Source organism: Triturus cristatus, chromosome 3_1, assembly GCF_964204655.1.
Source record: "Triturus cristatus chromosome 3_1, aTriCri1.1, whole genome shotgun sequence".
NCBI classification, from domain to species: Eukaryota; Metazoa; Chordata; class Amphibia; order Caudata; family Salamandridae; genus Triturus; species Triturus cristatus.
In genome coordinates this window covers 794,741,978-794,758,453 of record NC_140583.1, presented here as the reverse complement: position 1 = coordinate 794,758,453, position 16,476 = coordinate 794,741,978, and positions in this window count along the sequence as shown.

The window sequence follows — 16,476 nt, the reverse complement described above, 5'->3', positions numbered from 1 at the left end:
TCTACCACTTACTGCCCTTTTCACGAAGATCGGCTCCGCTCGGCGCCGGGTCGACATCGCTGGGCGGCTCCGTTTCGATGTCACGTCGATCTGTTCCACTAGACGCCGTGTCGATGCCGTGAGGCGGCTCCGATTCGATGCCGCTGGCCGGCCTCGGTTCGATCTTGCGTCGATCTGCTTTACCTGACGCCGGGTCGATGCCGTGAGGCGGCTCCGGATTGATGTCGCTGGGCGGCCTCGGCTCGATGTCGTGTTCCGGCGTCACAGGGTCACGGTTCCCCCGCTTCCGGGCGACCCCGGAGTGCGACCTCCACTCCCGACCTCCGTCGGCTCCACTTCGGGTTCCGGCGACTCCGGAGTGCGATCTCCACTCCCGACCTCCTGCGTGCTTCGCCTCGACCTCAGGCGACTCCGGAGTGCGACCTCCACTCCCGACCTCCTGCGCGCTTTACTTCAGCTTCCGGCGACTCCGGAGGGCGGACTTCACTCCCCCGTCGACGCCTCACCTCGACCTCAGGTGACTTCTACTCGACCTCCGGTGTCTCTCCACGACCTCCGTCGGCGCCCTCACTCGACCTCTAGCGGCTCCGGGTACGACGTCTGCCTTCTGTCAGCGCCGCTTCTCCACCTCGGGCTCCAGGTCTCCAGGCTTCTCGACGTCGGGTCTCCAGGAGGATTCCACCAAACAGGTCAGGAACTTGCTGTTCTTCTCCTTTAAGGCCTGTTCCGGCTGTTCAGGTCCTTAAGATGATTTTCTGGTCTTTATCCCACACAGGGCTTTAGGCTGGGCTTGGTCAGTAGGGACTAGTATCAAGGGTGGGTTTCTGGACCCCACTCCAGGCACAAGTTTCCACCCCTGCTGCCTCACTCCTTCCTCCTTCTGTTTCTCTGTCCTCTCTCCTCTCCAGTCAGGTGCCAACTGCCAACTGTCAACCTGAGATGGCTTCCCAACATTCTAAACTGCCTCCCTCTATCCCAGGGTTCTAGAATGTTGCAGAAGGTTCTAGAAACCTCTAGTGTGTTCTGGTGATGTCACAGGTGACAATGGGTGGCCACCATTTTGTGTCTCAGGCCCTCAGACAGAAGTTCCAGGGGTAGGGAAAATGGCTCCCTGACCCTGCATCAACACTAAAAAGTCTGGTGGTTCCCAAAAAGGAAAAATTATAACAGGGTTTGAGGCAAAAGTGGGACAAAATAAATAATGATGAGGAGGGACCACCCAAAGGGCTGACAGGTCTAACACGCGTCCCCCCCCCCCAGCTGAAAGTGGGGAGAGCTACCCAACCCCTTGGGAGTTCTCATCACTAAGGCGGAAATACCTTGAGAGACCGTCTGCATTGGCGTGGTCCACTCCAGGCCGATGTTCCACCTGAAAGTCCATTCCCTGTAGGGAGATAGACCACCTTAGCAGATTGGGATTCTCCACCTTCATCTGCATCAGCCACCGAAGGGGTCTGTGGTCGGTCTGAACTAGGAAGTGCGAGCCAAACAGGTATGGCCGCAACTTCTTCAGAGCCCATACCACGGCAAAGGCTTCACGCTCTATTGCACTCCACTTCTGTTCCCTGGGAAGTAGTCTCCGGGATAGGAAGACCACGGGTTGATCCAGACCCTCTTCATTGAGTTGCGATAACACTGCCCCAATGCCATGTTCCGATGCATCCGTCTGGACAATGAACTCCTTGGAAAAATCTGGGGCCCTTAAGACCGGGGCCTCGCACATGGCTTGCTTCAGTTTCACAAAGGCCTGCTGGCAAGCCTCCGTCCAGACTACCCGTCGAGGTTGTTTCTTGGACGTAAGCTCCGTGAGGGGGGCCACAATGGTACCGTACCCCTTCACGAAGCGGCGGTAATTTCCTGTGAGGCCCAGAAAAGCTCGGACCTCAGTCTGAGTCTTGGGGGGTTCCCAGGCCATGATTGCCTCGATTTTCGCCTGGAGGGGTTGCACCGCTCCCCTACCCACCAAGTGTCCAAGGTACACTACCGACCCCTGCCCGATCTGGCACTTGCTGGCCTTGATCGTTAAACCAGCTTGTCTCAGGGCCTGGAGAACAGCTTGCAGGTGACGCAAGTGATCCTCCCAGCTGTTACTGAAGACGGCTATGTCATCCAGATAAGCATCAGAGAAACTCTCCATTCCAGTGAGGATCTGGTTCACCAGACGCTGAAACGTGGCAGGTGCGTTCTTGAGCCCAAAGGGCATCACACAGAACTGGTAGTGGCCTTTGGGCGTGGAGAAGGCTGACCTTTCCCTAGCTCCGTCAGTCAGAGAGATCTGCCAGTACCCAGAAGTAAGGTCAAAGGTACTTAGATATTGGGCAGCTCCCAGCCGGTCAATCAATTCATCCGCCCTTGGGATCGGATGAGCATCAGTCTTGGTTACTGAGTTCAGTCCCCGGTAGTCCACACAGAACCTCAGTTCCGGTTGGGCACCCGGTGGTTCGGCTTTTGGTACTAGCACCACCGGACTGGACCAGGGGCTGCTGGAAGGTTCGATCACTCCTAGCTCCAGCATCTTAGTGACTTCACTGTGAATGCTGGCCTTCACCTTGTCTGTCATCCGGTAGATCTTTGACTTCACAGGTGGGCTGTCTCCTGTGTCCACATCATGGACGCACAGGTGAGTCCTACCCGGAACAAGGGAGAACAACGAAGAGTACTGTCCCAGGACCTGGCGGCAGTCCTCCTGCTGTTCAGGAGTTAGAGATGGGGAGAGAATCACTCCCTCCACCGACCCATCCTTCTCTTGAGACGCAAACAAATCGGGGAGAGGCTCGCTTTCCACGTCCTCTGCTCCGTCAGTCACCATCATCAAAATGACTTCGGGCCTCTCGTGGTGGGGTTTGAGGCGGTTGGCATGCAGCACCCGTAGGGGCTGACGAGGGGTCTTAAGATCCACCAAGTAGGTAGCCTTACCCTTCTTCTCCAATACCTCAAAGGGTCCTGACCAGCGATCCTGGAGGGCGCTAAGCTCTCCTGGTTCGATCACCCACACCTTCTGGCCAGGCTCCAATTCCACCGGGTGAGCGTTGTGGTCATACCATGCCTTCATTACTGCTTGGCTGGCCTCCAAGTTGTCAGAAGCTTGCTTCCACAACTTAGCCATTTGGCTCCGGAAGGCCAGCATGTAGCTCACCACGTCCTGGTGAAGCTTTCTGGGAGTTCTTTCCCATCCGTCTCTCACCAGGCTGAGAGGTCCACGCACAGGGTGCCCATACAAAAGCTCGCAGGGGCTGAAGCCCACTCCCTTCTGTGGCACTTCCCTGTAGGAAAACAATAGACAGGGTAGGAGGACGTCCCATTTCCTCCGCAGGCTTTCAGGCAGACTTCTAATCATGCCTTTCAAGGTTTTGTTAAACCTCTCCACCAGACCATTGGTCTGGGGGTGGTAAGGAGTTGTGAACCGGTAGGTCACTCCACATTCCTTCCACATGGCCCGCATGTATGCTGACATGAAGTTGGTCCCCCTGTCGGACACAACTTCCTTGGGAAAACCCACTCGGGTAAAGATTCCCATCAGGGCCCTAGCCACAACAGGTGCTGTAATGGTCCTTAGAGGTATAGCCTCTGGGTACCGTGTGGCATGATCCACCAGAACCAGGATAAACCTGTGACCAGCTGTAGTAGTCGGATCTAATGGACCCACAATGTCGATGCCCACCCTTTCAAAGGGGGTGCCAACGACAGGAAGTGGTTCCAGGAGAGCTTTCAGCTTCACCCCTGTTTTCCCACTGGCTTGGCAAGACACACATGTCCGGCAGTAGGTGTCGGACGACACTTTCATTTGAGGCCAATAAAAGTGTGGGACAAGACGGGCGAAGGTCTTGTCTTGCCCCAGGTGTCCTGCCAAGGGGATCTCGTGAGCCAATTCCAGTAGGAAGGCTCGGTAACGTTGAGGGACTACTAAGGCTCGTGACGATCCATGTAGGGGTGCCTTGGGTTCACTGTAGAGGAGGCCATCCTCCCAGTAAAGGTTGTAGTTCCCCTCAACGTTCCCTGCTGCCTGGGCTTCGGCCTGTCGCCTCAGTCCCTCAAGGGTAGGGCACTCCCTCTGGCCCTTGCAGAATTCCTCCCTGGTCGGCCCTCCCTCCATGTGCCACTCGGCCGGGATGGGTAGGTCCTCCAGTTTGGTAACATCCCCCACCGCGGACTCCTGGTCCACCACCTCCGGGGGCCTATCCGTCACACGGGGCGCGGATGCCGAGGCAGGCTCCTCCTGTCCTCGGTTCTTCCCTTGGTCGGCAGCCGGCTGTGCCTTTGTTCCAGGCTCCAGTCGAAACAAACTCCCTCTCCGGGTAGTCGCGGACCCTGTGCTAACACAGGCCCAGTCAGGTGTACCCAGCATCTCAGCATGAGTCCGGTATTCCACCTCCTTCCAAGCATTGTGCTCCATGTCATTCCCCAGTAGACAATCGACCGGCACGGCAGGGCTTACGGCAACTCGAAGTGAACCTGCAACCCCCTCCCATTCAAAGGGAACCTCGGCCACCGGATAGTGGCCGGTTCTGCCGTCAGCCATCGCGGCTGGGTGGAGTACATCGGGAATTACCTGCTCTGGAGACACCAGTTGGCTACGTACCAAAGTCATACTGGCTCCTGTGTCTCTCAGAGCCTCCCCTCTTTGGCCATTGATGGTGACCCACTGCCCATACTTTATGGTATTTGCAGGCACCTGGATCGTAGGAACCATCTCCCGTTCTCCCAGGGACACTAAAGTGACACCCGCCCACTCCCTTCCCTTAGTTAAGGGCATCTCCTCCCCGAGCACTACACTAGCTACTCCGGGGGCCTTTCCTCCAATGGGAGGGGGTGGTCTTTTCAGGCACTTCGCATCTCCCTTATAGTGTCCGACACCACCGCACTCGAAGCAATGGACAACCCTTGGCTGCTGACTTTGGCCAGGATTAGGGTTTCTGGGTGGGTTAGCCCTAGGGGTGAATCCTGTTCCCTTTCCTTGGAAGTTATTTTGGGGGCCTTTAGAGAACTCCTTTTTCTTTTCCCCTCCCTCTTTCTTCTGGGGGGCGCCCTGTCCGGCCTTTTGAGTATCCCCTCCAGTCCCCCTTGTGGACACCCGGGTACTAGCCCAAATGTCCGCCTCCTCAGCAAGCTTCCGGGGATTGGTCAGCTTGCTATCCACCAGGTGTTGACGCAGTTCAGGGAAACATTTTTCGAGCAGGTGTTCCTTCAACATTAAATCAAACAACCCCTCGTAGTCCCTCACCTCACTGCCCTGAATCCAACCCTCTAATGCCTTCTTTGCATAGTCCAGGAAATCCACCCAATTCTGTGTGCCCAGTTTGTGGCTACCCCGGAACTTCTGTCTGTACTTCTCGGGTGTTAGTCCAAACTTTCTTACGAGCGCCACTTTCATGGTGGGGTAGTGGGTCTGCTCATCCTGCTCTAGGGCCAATAATGCATCCCTACCAGCTGGAGGCATGTATTTGCACAATCCCCCTCCCCAGTACTTCTCTGGCACCCCATGGGCCCTTAAAGAGACCTCATAGGCCGCTAGCCACTTGGCGATATCGTCGCCCGCACTATAGCTAGCTACTATGTCTTTCGGCAGAAAGGGTTTGGGTTCCCTGGTGATTTCTTTGTCTTTGCTGCCACCATTAGGAACAGTGTGTGCCCCGACTTGTAGGATCTGGAGATCTATTTCCCTCAGCCTCAACTCGTGAGCCATCCTCTGTCCCTCCTTCTCTTTCTCCAGCTTTGCCAACTCCCATGTGAGCTGTCTTTTCTCCCTCTGGTCCGTTAACTCTGCTTCAGATAAGCCACCGCTAGAGACAGTGCTGCCCTTCCTGGAAAGTGTTCTGGGCCCCGCTAACAGGTTCCCCACCTCAGGTTGGTACAACCCAGCCCCCTCGCTAACAGGCTCTCCATCCCTGTCCTCCTGCTCAGCCTTACTTTCCCGTCGTGCCTCCCCCCCAAGCCCTCAAGCTGGTCTGGAGTTCAGCCTTCTTGGCACCTTGGGGACAATACACCCCCTCTCGCTGACAAAACTCTCTGAGTTGGGCCACAGTGTAAGTTTCCACATCTTCCAACACAAACTCCATTTTGCCCACTCAGAATAGAAGACAGGTGTTTACAGAAGCTATGCAGGGGGGTACCTTTTGTAATACCTCCTCCCACCACCAGAGTAAATTTGGAAAAAACAAAACTCAGAATTAGGAAGTCCGCTTTGAGAAAACTCCCGGTGTAGGCCTATGGACTACCCACAGTTATTGTCGAGTGGACGCAAGCACAGCTCAGTCCCACCGCTGAACACCAATTATGTTAGAAAACCCCGGGCAACCGGGTTAGCAGTCACCCGGTTTTTCCCAACACAAGGGGTAGCTTGGCTCGAGCAGTCGGGGGTCAGGCACCGTGTTAAGCGTACGTCACACCCTCACAATAACCATGCGTTCATCCGTTCCAAAAACGACTCTACACCGTAAAAATTTATGAAAGAATCTCTTTGTGTTTTTCTCTTAGTTGCAGGGTTATGACATAAATACAATACAAAAGGATTTTCTTCAGAAATAGCAGGTCAATTAAATAATAACACTTTGCAGGTGCAATAAATAGGATTAGGTCATAAATACACAAGGAATAAATAGAGGTGCGATAAATACATAGGGCAAATAAATACTGTCAGACAATAAATAAAACACCTTCAATAAATAATATAAGCAATCAAACAATTGCAAATCAGATCACATTTATGAGGTAGATTGATTTTACCATGCCCAAGTACAGCTTATGGTCACTGGGGTGGCCTGGGGATGTCCCACCTAGAGTGGTCAAGGCTGGGGCCTAATCTGAGGTAGAATGAGGGAAACCTAAGGTTCTGACTCTTCCAACTACACAGTCCCTCACACAGGTCCTTGCACCAGTCTCAGTTCACCCCCCAGCACTCTCAGGTTGATCCTAACACCCCTCTAGCCCCAGGAATGGTCTTTTAGGGCTCCACAGGGCCTCAGATGCCCTTTCTACCACTTACTGCCCTTTTCACGAAGATCGGCTCTGCTCGGCCCCGGGTCGACGTCGCTGGGCGGCTCCGGTTCGACGTCGCGTCGATCTGTTCCACTTGACGCCGTGTCGATGCCGTGAGGCGGCTCCGATTCGATGTCGCTGGGCGGCTCCGGTTCGATGTCGCGTCGATCTGTTCCACTTGACGCCGTGTCGATGCCGTGAGGCGGCTCCGGATTGATGTCTCTGGGCGGCCTCGGCTCGATGTCGTGTTCCGGCGTCACAGGGTCACGGTTCCCCCGCTTCCGGGCGACTCCGGAGTGTGACCTCCACTCTCGACCTCCGTCGGCTCCACTTCGGGTTCCGGCGACTCCGGAGTGCGATCTCCACTCCCGACCTCCTGCGCGCTTCGCCTCGACCTCAGGCGACTCCGGAGTGCGACCTCCACTCCCGACCTCCTGCGCGCTTTACTTCAGCTTCCGGCGACTCCGGAGGGCGGACTTCACTCCCCCGTCGACGCCTCACCTCGACCTCAGGTGACTTCTACTCGACCTCCGGTGTCTCTCCACGACCTCCGTCGGCGCCCTCACTCGACCTCTAGCGGCTCCGGGTACGACGTCTGCCTTCTGTCAGCGCCGCTTCTCCACCTCGGGCTCCAGGTCTCCAGGCTTCTCGACGTCGGGTCTCCAGGAGGATTCCACCAAACAGGTCAGGAACTTGCTGTTCTTCTCCTTTAAGGCCTGTTCCGGCTGTTCAGGTCCTTAAGATGATTTTCTGGTCTTTATCCCACACAGGGCTTTGGGCTGGGCTTGGTCAGTAGGGACTAGTATCAAGGGTGGGTTTCTGGACCCCACTCCAGGCACAAGTTTCCACCCCTGCTGCCTCACTCCTTCCTCCTTCTGTTTCTCTGTCCTCTCTCCTCTCCAGTCAGGTGCCAACTGCCAACTGTCAACCTGAGATGGCTTCCCAACATTCTAAACTGCCTCCCTCTATCCCAGGGTTCTAGAATGTTGCAGAAGGTTCTAGAAACCTCTAGTGTGTTCTGGTGATGTCACAGGTGACAATGGGTGGCCACCATTTTGTGTCTCAGGCCCTCAGACAGAAGTTCCAGGGGTAGGGAAAATGGCTCCCTGACCCTGCATCAACACTAAAAAGTCTGGTGGTTCCCAAAAAGGAAAAATTATAACAGGGTTTGAGGCAAAAGTGGGACAAAATAAATAATGATGAGGAGGGACCACCCAAAGGGCTGACAGGTCTAACAGTATCCAATCACTAGTGCATCTTGTTTGCACTCAAAGTTGTTTAGAAAAAAGAGAGACTGGGGCCCTGATTAGCAGGGACCCAGCCAGACTATAGCCAGAAACCAGTGTTAACATCAGAAAAAAAGTGGGGGCAACATAAGTGCAGATCCTACTCTCCTACAGTCCTCCTCTGGACTCAGTCATAGTGGCTGCTGCATGTAAGGCACATTCTGTGGCTTCTCCATCTTCAGTCCCTCCAGACAAGTAGAGCAGGCAGAAGCGGTAAGAACTGCAGCGGTTGCTGGTCCTGCACGCTAATCTAATTATTATTTTATAGTTGCCAGTTTTTAGATTGGTTTTAACTTGTGTTTTAAAAATCTTCACTGTATATCACATTGCGTAGTCTTTTTTTTATGTTCTAACCATCGCTAAAAAGGGGCTTGTGTGGTCTCTCGCCTAGACGTTACCTGGATCTTAGCTGGGTTCCCCGGTCCTGGGTGATTTGCAGCCTTGTTCCCCCTAATTCCTCATTTTCCGCTCTGGTCCGACGTGGCAAGTGCTGTTTGAGTGGAGGGTGTTCCCTAGGTTCCTGACCTTACCTCACTTCCGGGACGGTCAGATAATTCTGGGCAGTAAGCGGGCTAGTCTTTCCCGCTGCACAACTTACATAGTCTGATGCCAAAGTGGATGCGTGCAGCGGGCACACCGAAGGTGCACCAAAGGCAAGCCCGACTGCGCCCATCCCCACCTGGACCATGCCTAGAACCCCTGCACGTTTTTCTTATGAAGCAGAGTATAATTTACACCAGAGAGGAACTATTCAGGCTGAATACAAACTACATAAACGCTGGTTGCCCTCTACTAGATCTCCAGAATGAGCCTAAACAGTGCCAGCACTGCAAACTAAAGCTCAGTTTCACTAAAGGTAAGGCTCTAACACCGCAACAAAAACCATCACACAAAAAATCTACTGAAGTCTTTCAGGCCATGTTGATCAACACGCGGTCATTACTGAAACATAACACAGAGGTTGCGGAATTGATAGGCGCACACAAGCTTGATTTGGCATTCATTACAGAAACCTGTGCAGATGAGTCTTCAGAGCCTGGTCTTGCATTAGCACTGCCAGCAGGATATACCATTATCAGAGAAGACAGAGCTACCAAACGGGGGGGAGGGAGGGGAGGATTAGCTATCATCCTTAGAGAAGATATGCAAGTGACTGGATCCTCAGCTGGAAGCTCCCAAGACTGAAACATTAACATTTGTGATCTCCCTCAGTAATAATTACACACTAACAGGCCTCCTCTTATACAGGCCTCCAAGGGCACGGACCTTTTTTTTTTAATGTTATCAGCCCCTTCCTTGAATCCAGTCTAAAGGCATCCGATTTCACGATACTCTAGACTTTAAGTATCACCTAGAAAAGTTGGCAGATCGTGATACGGCCTTACTAGTCGATTCAATGGCTAGTTTTTCACTAACAGATTGTCAAGCAAGATACTCACGCCACTGGACACACCCTAGATGGGATCTTCACTTCACATCCTTCGCTTAAAGTATTAGTAGTAATTCCTGTCCCCTAGTCAGACCATAAAGCTATAATGTTTTCCCTAAGGGCAGATCAGCACCCTCCGATATCCGTAAACGCACCAGCTTCTGTCACCCGCAGACACTGGGCCAATATTAACCCTCCTACCCTACAAGCATTATTACTTGGCACTAAACCAGGCCTTATGACAGACATCAACGCTTCTGTCCATAGGCTATCGTCATGGATCAAAACAGCGGTAGACATCCTAGCCCCTACGAAGAGCTGCCTCCCCCGGCAGTAAAGTCCTTCATAACCATGGTTTACAGATAAACTTAGAGCTCAAAAACAAGCGTGTAGAAGGTCAGAAAGAAACTGATTTGGATGAAAAAAGTAAGTATGCACAATCATTGGCAGCTCACAAGAAAATTATTGTAGAGGAAAAAATTCTTGAGGCAAGGAATTCTTGCAGGGAGCTCTTCTCAACAGTAAAAAAATTAGCTAAACCTACCAGTAAACGCTCGGATGGAAAGCAGCGCAGAATTCTGCAATATACTGGGACAGTTGTTTATAGATAAAGTTGAGATGGTGTATAAATCCTTCAGGGATAGTGTCCACTCCATCGCCAAGATCACTCCGATAGCACTTCGGCCATTTCAGCTTTCACCGTCGCGCCCCCCCCTCCCTCTGCGCCCCCACACTAGAACAAATCATTCAGGTAGTGAAAACATCCAAATCAGGAGCCCCAACAGACCCCTGCCCTCCTAAAGTACTACATCTGTTCCCGGAAATACTAAGTGAACACCTAAGTTTGGTGTTCAGTAAGGTAATTCAGTCAGGCTTCTTCCCAGATACTTGGGAAAATAGCCTCATCCTTCCGCTTTAAAAAAAAAAAAAAAGAACCTTGGCCCTAAGGACCCCAGCAGCTATCGTCCTATCTCCAGAATTCCATTCCCGGCTTAACAACTTAATGCACAGCTTACTGCATTTATTTCTTCCATGAACCTCCTAGATCACTCACAATACGGGTTCCGTGAGGGACGTGAAACAGAGACAGCTTTGGTCATGGCTGCTGAGAAACTTAAAGCAATACTAGATTCAGGCGGTAAAGCCTCCCTGATTTTGCTAGATCTATCGACGGCCTTCGATATAGTGAACCAGGAAATACTAGCCAGTAGACTAGCGGAGCTGGGGATCCAAGACACCACCCTCTCAGTTATCATACTACTTAGCTGATAGAACCTTCTCCGTCGAACTGGGAGCCTTCTCATCCAAGTCTTTCAAACTGCCTTGTGGGGTGCCTCAGGGCTCATCTCTGAGCCCCACATTATTTAATGTATATGTGGCTCCTCTATCCTCGATCATTAGGCAGTTTGGGTTTTCCGCTGCCTCCTATGCACATGACACCCAGTTGGTGGTGTCAGTCTCAAGCAATGTGGAGGAGACCGCCGACCGTTTCAACGGCTGTATGTCGCAGGTCAACCAATGGATGCAGTCCAACTGCCTGCAACTGAACTGCGGAAAGACTGATGTCTTGCTGCTGGGCTCAGACTCCTCTTTCTGGTGACCCAGATGGTGGCCTGCCAGTCTGGGCGACTGCCCAATCCCAGTGCCCAATGTCGAAAAACCTTGGTGTCATCTTGGACAATAAACTAACATTCAATAGTCAGATCAACATACGGTTCATTCTAAAAATAATCAGAAAAATCCATCCATCCCTCCCGATGCATTAAAAATACTGGGTACAGCATTGGCCCTCTCCAGATTGGATTATGGTAAAGCCTATACATGGGGATCCAATCCCAGCATCTACTAAGACTGCGATGTTTGCAGAATGCGGCAGCTAGAATAGTACTAGATATTCCGAGGTTAGTCAGTCTCCCACGGATTAAGAGCCCTCCACTGGCTCCCGGTGGACAAAAGGATTACGTTTAAATCCCAATGCCTGGCCTTCAAAGCTCTACATGACACAGGGCCGCAATTTTTGAAGACGCACCTGAAATGGTATGTGCCAGCCAGAAGTCTAAGATCCGCTCATACCAAACTTCTGCAAACACCTACGTTTAAGAAGGCCCGATGGGGTGGAAGAAGCTTCCTGTTAGGGACATTTAAGACCTGGAACCTACTTTCAATCACCATAAAGAGCAGCTCATCGCTTCTGTCCTTTAGAAAGGCGCTAAAACCTGCCTCTTTAACAACTAACCATCTTGTATACCCCGCCTGCACCACTCAGATCTACCCACTCTAGCGCCAAGACACCCTCTGGCATATGTGCGCTCTACAAATATACTAATCAAATCCAATAGACTCAGTTGGTAAGAAGATGTGTAGGACATCTGCGTCTTACATGAAGGTGGTCTTACATGAAGGTGGCAAGTGTTTCTGCTTTACTACGAAGGTCTGACCGATCTGTGTGGGACTCACTCAACAGATTTTCCAACAGGTTTCCTAAGGAGGATCGTCAGAATTTCCAGGAAATTCTGAATGAAGGTGGCCTGGTATCCAACCAGATCATAATTGCAGCAGCGAATGCATTGGATCTAGCTGCACATGGTTATTCTCACAGCATCTGTGCGAGGAGGGCTTGCTGGCTGTGACTCACTGGCTTGAAACCAGAGGCACAGAATAATAAGCTTGTTATTCTTGGGTAATACCCTATTTGATGCTCACATGAATGAAGAGATGTCTAGAATGAAGACTGAAATGAACACACTAAAAGCTGTTGGTCAAAAAGAAAAAATAATTCAGTTAACGATACAGACCCTATGACAGGTGTGCTTTTCCACAGAGGGTTCAAACTACTCACTGGATTCTACAGTATCACCAGCAGCAAGCAAGGCAACACTAACGTCCTCCCACGCAATCTAGAGGAAGATCATCAAAACAACAGCCTGCATTCAAAGGAAAAGCTCTTGTAAAGCAATGAGTCCTCACTTCCCCCTTCTCCGTTACCTGCTACAGTGGGTAGAAGCATCTATCATCTGAGAGAGTCACTCTTAATAAAAAAAAGACAAATGGGTCTTGAATTTGTTCAGAATGGATATTCTCTTCGTTTCAGGTCCCCTCTTTCTGCCCCACCAGTAAAAACATCATAGTTTCAACAAGACATCTTACAGAAGGAGGTCAGCCTTCTGTTACGAAAACAAGCTTTAGAGGAGGTTCCATGTCACCACAAGGGACTGGAGATTTATTTTCACTATTTTCTAGTAAAACGGAAAGGACCGAAAAAGAAATTCAGATCCATATTAGAACAGTGAGTACTGAAGAAATACATACGAAAAGAAAAGTTGAGAATGCTTGCGCTTCACCTGAACTACCCACTACTGCATCAAGGAGACCGGATGTGGTCAATAGATCTTCCGGATGCTTATTTCCACATCCCAAACTGTACAAAGCATCGGACGTTTCTTCATTTCAAAGTACGATCTCAACATTATCAGTAAAAAGTCTTACTGTTAAGCCTAAAATCAGCTCCACAAGCTTTCTCAGAGTGCATTGCCGCATAATTAGGAAAGCAGAAGATCTTTGTTTATTCTTATCTAGATGATCAGCTGATAAAAGGTTTTCCACCATCGCAAGCAAATGAGCATTGTCAGTTTTGTGCTGAGACACGAACCAATCCGGGTCTCCAAGTCAACTACAACAAGTAGACGGTGTGTCCAGGTCAAAGGTTGCACTACCTGGGAGCTACACTGCATACACAGTCCGCAAAGTGTATTCCTCGGAGGAGAGACTGGTATCAATCAATCTGAAGTGTCGCCATCTGTGATAGACTCACCATCCATCAGCGAGACATCGTCCCTCCTAGGGTCGATTGCCTCTTGCAACTACATAGTCCCTCACGCAGGACTACGCATGAGGCCTCAGCAGCAATGTCTAGAAAACCAGTGGAATCCGCTTTCCAACTGCTGGGAAGACAAGCTGACTCAATCGCAAGCTTCAAGTCAATCCCTTCCATGATAGTCTCAACTGAAGAACCTGCTGGTAGGGGTACCATTTTATCAGGATGTACCAACTCTGACACTAATTACAGATGCTTCTCCCCAGGAACGTGGTGCTGATATATGCTCTCTTCAGTCGCAGCGAATTTTGTCAGACAAGGAAAAGATGTATCACATAAGTATGCTGTAATTGAGAGCTGTTTATCTGGCTCTAAAATCCTTCTTCCCATTGATGACAGCCAATTCTCTCCTTGTTCAAACTGATAACATGACAACTATGCATTGCCTGAACAAACAGGGAGGGACACACTCCCATTCCTTGTCTCTTGAAGCCTAATCCATTTGTAAATAGTTAATAGCCAGGAATGTATTCATAACCATTCATCTCTCAGGGGTTCTAAAAACCCAAGCAGACTCTTTCTAAATTTCCAGGAAAATTACAACTGGATCTTAAACAACAAGGTCTTGCAAGGTCTGGAATGGGAATGCCCTGACATAGAACAGGGAAATTTCTATATGCATTTCCCCCAATTCCTCACATACCAACAATGATTGTCAAACTGTACAAGTCTAGAACCAGGATGATGATGTTAGTGCCAGAATGGCCTTGTCAGTGGTAGTTTATAGATTTCTACATCTGTCAAAGAAGAAATTGCAGTGCAGACAGGATCTCCTGTACAAGTTCAGAGGACCGATACTACATGCATAACTGTCCTCACTGAGCTTGACAGCATGGCTTCTGAATTCCTTCAGTATGGACATTGAGGCCTTTCTAAAGAATGCATGGACATTTAAGAGAGGCTTAAAGACCTTCCACAAGAAGATCATATGCTTTCAAATGGAAACGGTTTTATTTATGGTGAACACTAAATGATCATAATCTGATTTTGTGTCCAGAAGATGTGGTCATTAAGTATCTTCGCCATTTAGCTAAATCTAGGCTGCAGTTTTCTTCCATTTAGGTACAGCTTGCGGTTTTTACGGCTTATAGGAAATCTCCTTCACAGACCTCTTTCTTTAAAATTCCAGTGGTCAAAGAGGTTTTGGAAGGACTTAAAAAGGTGTACCATCCCAATAGATCATCATCTCCTCTTTGGGAACTTAATATTGTCGTTTCCAAGCTGATGGGTCCCCCATTTGAACCGATAGATAAAGCCTCTTTGCAGCATCTTACATGGAAAGCGTCTTCTTGTTGCATCACTTCAGCTAATAGAGTAAGTGAAATTCAAGCCCTATGTTCTGAAGAGCCGTCCACAGGCCTTCTATCCAACAGAGTGGTGATGAGAACTCATCCCAGTTTTCTCCCGATGGTAGTGTCAGACTTCCACATTAACCAGAATATTTCACTACCTACTTTCTTCCCTAATCCCTCCACAGCTTAATGGTTGCTACACTCTCTTGGTATTAAAAAAGTGCTAAAGTTCTACTTGGTTAAAACCAAAGTTATAAGGAAATCAGATCACCTTTTTGTTAACTATGGTCCAGTTGAGAATGGAGGAAAAGAAACTAGCCTTTGAGGCAGAACAAAGGAAATTGGGAATGGAGTAGAGAGGTGCTTTGGAATGGTTGGCTCATGAGAGGAGCTTGAAGGAGCTGGACATCAAGGCCAGCAGTGATAGTGGCAGCAAATCTGCGAGTCAAGAGGGTCCATATTTTTCAAGATCTAGTGCCTGACTTTGTTTTGGGAGATGTCGTTGACAAGTGGTTCAAAGCTTATGAGATTCCATTACAGATTCGCAGGATCTCTGAGGAGGATGAAGGGGCTAGTCTGTGGAAGCACACCCCTAGCGAGGGAAGGGACATCCTGCTGGCCCTAGAGAAGGGGGACAGGAAGAGGTATCCCCTCATGATGGAAGCCCTTGTTAGGAAATACAGCCTTGCCCCAGAGAAATATGGTCAGAAATTTAGGGACTGCCAGAAACTGGCCCATCAGTCCTGGTTAGATAATGTGGATTCCTTTTGCAAGGCAAAGGATGGTTGGGAGAAGGACAGTCTAACTTGATTGCGAAGGAACACATATTCAGTCTTTGTTTTTCAGATTTGCGCCAACACCTGATTGATAGTAAGCTCACTGACTGCAGGAAACTTGCTAAGGAGGTGGACTGCTGTGTCAGCATCAGGGTCCACAAGAAGGTATTTGGTGGGATCACCACAAGGAGGGCAGGGTTCCCATCAGAAGAAGGAGCGGAAGACAAAAATAAGAATGAGTTATTGAACGGCCCCCAAATTAGTTCCATGTGTCAGGATGCCCAACCCGCAACGGAGAAAAAAACAGAAGTGGGTTTCTGAAAATAAGTCCTCAGGGAAGGCACACCCTAAGTGCTATGAGTGGCAACAGAAAGGACACTTCAAGGGGGGTGCCATGTGTCCCAAGTCATAGCCCCGCACTGGCGGGCAATCACTGGGTCTGCAGAGTATAGAGCTTGGAGAGGAGATTGTCCCATTTAGTGGGTGGGTCAGTGTAAAAGTTACCCTAGAGAGATGGTGCAGAGAACCCACAAGCCTAGTAACCCTAGGAAATACAGGCAGTAGGTCACCATAAATGGGTGTGGAGGCTCTGAGAGATGCATGAGCCAGCATGACAAGTGTCAGATGTCACCTGGTAACCTCAGAACAGGTAGTCACTAAAGCATTCCATCAAGTTGTTGCAGCTGACAACAATGAGTTTCTACCCAGTGGCTTTTTTTCACATTTGGTGGGGGGCACTCTGGTTCCTTGAGAGTAGCTGCGAGTCCGTCCATGTCTGGATTGTCTGCGTGGCAATGACCTAGAGCACACCATCTGGAAGGAGGTGGAGCTCAAGTGCATTAGG